Below are 4,815 nucleotides of genomic sequence, written 5' to 3'. Positions count from 1 at the left end.
GTTTTTGAGGGAAGATGGATTGTGGAGATAGGAGCTCACATATCCTGCTAGTTATTAGGTTTATACAGATGTTTTGCAATAAGTTCCCACTTTTGTTTTATTTTTTATTTGTTATTTTTAGATATGCATGACAGTAGTGTATTTTGACATCCTGTACATACATGGAATATGACTTATTCTGATTAGAATCCCATTCTTGTGGAGTTTCCCATGATGTGGAGTTTCACTGTCTACCCTGGCAACAGCACACAGGATTTTTATATGCCCCAAAGTTCTGTCTATAAAATAGGGGTAGCTTCTCACTCACCAACCTCATGTGAGTTAAGAAAAAAATCAAATCTAAGTGATGTACCTACATGGAGTGCAAAGTGTTTTATAAATGCTAATGTTATGTGCATGAAATTCACTCCATAAACTCTGGCCCTAAGAAATATTTCTTTACACTTTTGTGAATTCTCTTGGTGGACTCTGGTATCCCCAAATCTGACAGGTATGCTGCTCTCTGCTCAGATTTATGGTTCAGGAAATGCTGGCCTAGTCTCTAGGACTCAGGTTTTATCCCCTGAACAAAACCATGACGATAATTTTGAGATTCTTCCACGGTCTCTGGGAACCTACCATGGAGCATGCTCCAGGCCCACGCATGACCCAAAACTTTGGCTTCTTCTAGATTCTAGGAATCTCTCCAACACTTGATCTTAAAAGTGTCCCCTGCCTTCCATCCTTTCTCCCACCCCTTTTCACTTCCTTCTATATTCTGAAGAACTGAGGAAACCTAGACAAATACAGCCCATCCCAACTACATCTCCCTCTCCTCCCCTCTTTGTATCTCTCTCGCTTATTCATTCTCCATGTCTTTGAGATTAAAGTTACAAAATATTCATTTTCAATGTATTTTTAATTTGTACATAGTTATTTTACACCATATTATTTTATTTAATTATTATATAAAAAATGATTAACAATTAAAAATCAAAGTGGGGTAGGGAGGGAGAGCATGGGAGGAAGATTATTTCTAGATAGGGAAGAGGGGTGGGAGGGAAAGGGAGGGGGAAGAGGAATAACAAGGATGGTGGAAGGTGATGGTCATCATTATACAAAAGATATGTAAGAAGATTTGAATTTGGTGTCAACATACCTTATATACAAACAGAGATATAAAAAATTGTGGTATATATATGTTTAAAAATTTTAATGCAAAAAAAAGAGTACACGTATAATGGCATAATTTGTCATGAACATACTTCATATACAGAGTTAAGAAAACTTGTGCTGTAAATGGGTAATAATGAGTGTGATATATTCCACTATTGTCATGTATGTAAAAAATAGATAATTTTTTTTGAAAAGAAATAAAAGCAAAGAAGAAAAGAATGGTCTAAAAAGAAAAGAACAGTGTTGGTGGCCTCCTGACTTCTTGTCATCTCTCCACATGTAATATCTCTCAAACATAATCTGTTCTCTAAAATATAATCACAGTTGGGGTTTTATGTTCCCTGTTTCTAATCGAAGAATTCAATGCACAGGCAATGAGAAAAATCTTTCTTTTTCCTCCAGATTTAAGAAGTCTGAAAGCATCCTTGAGCTAATGGAGGATACTGTCTTTTAAAACTGTATTCAATGTCAGTGACACTGCCTCCAAAGGGTATTTGGAGACAATCACAATGACATTTGGCATTAAAGATGCCAGGCTGTCACTTCTTGTCTCCGCCTAGCTATCCCTGTGACCTACAAAGGGGCTCAATCATTTTTTTACTTCTGTCTCTCTTTTACAGACTGTCATACCTGCCCACGGTTACTCTTGCTACTTTCTTCATCACCCTCTTGAGGGCCTCTTGGATCTCCTTGTTCCTCAGACTGTTAGATCAGAGGGTTCAACATGGGGATGAGGATGATACAGAAGACTGACAGCACCTTGCCTGCTTTGTGGTGTGGCTAGAGCTGTGGTGCGTGCACACAGAGAGGGCTGTGCCATGGAAGAGCGTCACTGTTGCCAGGTGGAAGGCACAGGTACTGAGGGCCTTGGCACAGCCTTTGAATGAGGATATTTCCAGGATGGAGGCTGCAATGAAGCCACAGGACAACAGGATGAGAATAAAAGAACCAAACCTACAGAAACAGCTGCCAGAAAAAGAATCAGTTGGCTGATGAAGGGATCAGAGCAAGACAAGAGAGTCATCCAAGGTATGTCACAGAGGAATGTTGAATAATATTTGGCCCACAGTAGTAGAGATGAAAGCAAAGAGATGTTTGAACTAAGCTGCTAAGGAACCACGGCCACAGACCCCAACAACCCTCTTCTGTCACAGGCCTGGGGCCATGATGGCTGAGTACTGCAAAGGGCTACCAATGGCAACACATCTGTCCTAGGCCATGGTGGCCAGGAGACAGCACTCAGCCATAGCCATCCAGGGCACAACAAAGTACTGAGTGGCACAGGCCAGGAGGGAAATTGTTTTCTCATCTTTAAGAAGTCTTAAAGCATCAGGATAATGGAAGAAGAGTAGCAGATGTCTATAAAGGACAGTAAACTGGGAAAATAATACATGGGTGTTTGCAGGTGGAAGTCCATCCTGATGAGGATGAGAAGACCCAGGTTCCAGATCAGAGTCACAAGGTAGATTCCCAGGAAGACTGGAAAGAGGATGAGCTGCAGTTCTTTATCATCTGAGAGTCCCAGGAGGACAAACATGGCCACAGAGGTATGGTTTCCATCCCTTCCATGTATCTGCTTGGTGTCATCTGCTGAAAAAAAGGTGAAAGAAGGAAAATGGTTTGACTCCCAAAACAGAAAAAGGAAGACTTCATTGTTTTTCAAGTCATGCAGCTGGATAAATATATGACCTTGGATCCTTATTGTTGAGTTTGTTGGAGCCTTCTAATCACTAATTCTAACTGAAAAATTCTCTTGGATAAGTACTATCATTCTTTTGGGTACAAAAAAAAACATTAAAAGGACATCATCAGCATGATATATTCCAATACATCTTGATTTCTTGTTTTACTCTGTCAGGTTTTACAAATATATCAGAGTCTTGAGATAGAACAAACTGGGGAAAATGCTATTATTTCTCTGTATGGCAAAATAGGGTGATTCTACTCAGGTATGGCCCTGCTATTGACTCAGTGCTTGAGAGAACCTGAATCAAGTTGGGCCTCATATGTAAAATGAAGATACTGGAGTAGATGCCCTTTAACATGTATTGAAAATTGACATTGAATTAATCTGTAATCAGAGAGCACTGACCATTGTAAACTGCCTTTCCACTTTCACAAAGTTTGGAGCAATTTAAGAAAAAGTACCATGATGATGGAAAGTGACCTACCACAAAGCAGCTTGGAGAGGGATGTGATGGAACCAACTTAATGGCCCTAGGAAGGTTCTTGATAAGGAAAGGTGTGAAAAGCCATTGTGCCCCCTTCTTCTTTGTGAGTGCATTGTTTTCTTTTCTCAAGTCAGAGACACTTATGAATTAAATTATCTAGGATAATAACTCTTGGTCACTTGGGGGGGGGGCAGTGAGACCTTCAAAAATCTTTTCAAAATCTTTTGGGAACTGTTGACTCAGCAGATTGCAACCACTTACCACCTTTGTATACAGTTTTATTGGATTCTTCGTTACCCACGAACTATTCATTTCCGGATTATAAACTTCTACAAAAGCTCATGACTTTAACTTCTATAAAAGTTGGGATGCTTGGGGAATTAAATGAGGGTTAGGAGACTGAGGCAAGATTTGGGGGAGTTCTTTTCTCTCTCTTTTTCACACCAGTCTAGGGAAAGCAAACCACTAATCCTTCCAACCAAATGCTAATGAACTAAACGTATGCTTTTGGATGCTATGACTATCATAATGTCTAGATAACTATTAGCGCCAAGTGAACACATTTCCATTCAGATGAACTCAAATTAGAAAATCACAGGAAGCCTTGAAAGGCAGAAAATACCTATCAAATATTGTAGGAGTTGTATCTACATGGAGAAGTAAAAGTCTTGGATATTTCCCTTGAGAAAAGTTATATGAATGGAATAGACTATGATCTACAAATATTTGTCAACATTAGTCATCTAAAATGCTTTCCTTCTCCCCAACATTTTCCATTCTCCTTGTTTCAAAAATGGATAAAAAGAGAAAACCTCCATTGAAGCATAAAGATATACTCAGTAAAATCAAAGTATTTTTTTCCCAAAGTCAGATGGATCATTGCTTCTTGTTGCATCATTTTGAGAATAATTCTGAAGGTGATTAACTGGAAAAGAAAGTCAAGGTCTTTGCCATTAGTATGGAAGGGGAGAATGATAGCAGATAGGCAATATATTTACCATCCCAATCTTTGAGGTGGTACTGTCCATGGTGAGACTAAATAGAAGAGAATATTATGGGAAAAGGGTAGAAAATTATATTCATTACATTTTTCATCATCATCATCATCAATGGTTATGATGAAAAAATGACTTATTGAGCAGCTATAATCTAGAGAGATTTCCTTATAATTATAAGTATATGCACAAGTTTTTCTAATTTCCACTCATCTGATATGGTGACCTTAGGCCTAGGTACCTATTTACTAAGCATGGTATTAGTGTTCTGAAATTGCCTCTATATTTTCATTGTATCTCTCTGGAATCTCACTGGATCTTCTTGCCCTATCCTTGACATCACCAAAACATTAACTGTACAAATGTCTCAACTGTGTTCTGTTTCGTTTTTGTATCTCTCTCTTCTATTCAAATCCTTCTATCACAAATCCTGTTAATTAGCTGTTTAACTCAGGCGTGAGTTTCAGATTCCAATCATAACATTTAGCTTTCTC

General features: G+C 38.6%; 1 pseudogene; it reads right to left on the bottom strand.

Annotated features, from left to right (window-relative positions):
• Window positions 1-1,769: 1,769 nt before the first annotated feature.
• Window positions 1,770-3,638, bottom strand: LOC114099830 (olfactory receptor 5A1-like; annotated as a pseudogene).
• Between the last annotated feature and the right edge of the window lie 1,177 nt (window positions 3,639-4,815).

The sequence above is a fragment of the Marmota flaviventris genome, chromosome 9, assembly GCF_047511675.1.
Source record: "Marmota flaviventris isolate mMarFla1 chromosome 9, mMarFla1.hap1, whole genome shotgun sequence".
Lineage (NCBI taxonomy): Eukaryota > Metazoa > Chordata > Mammalia > Rodentia > Sciuridae > Marmota > Marmota flaviventris.
The sequence above is the reverse complement of the archived record's forward strand: the minus strand, read 5'-3'. Positions and strand labels throughout refer to the sequence as shown.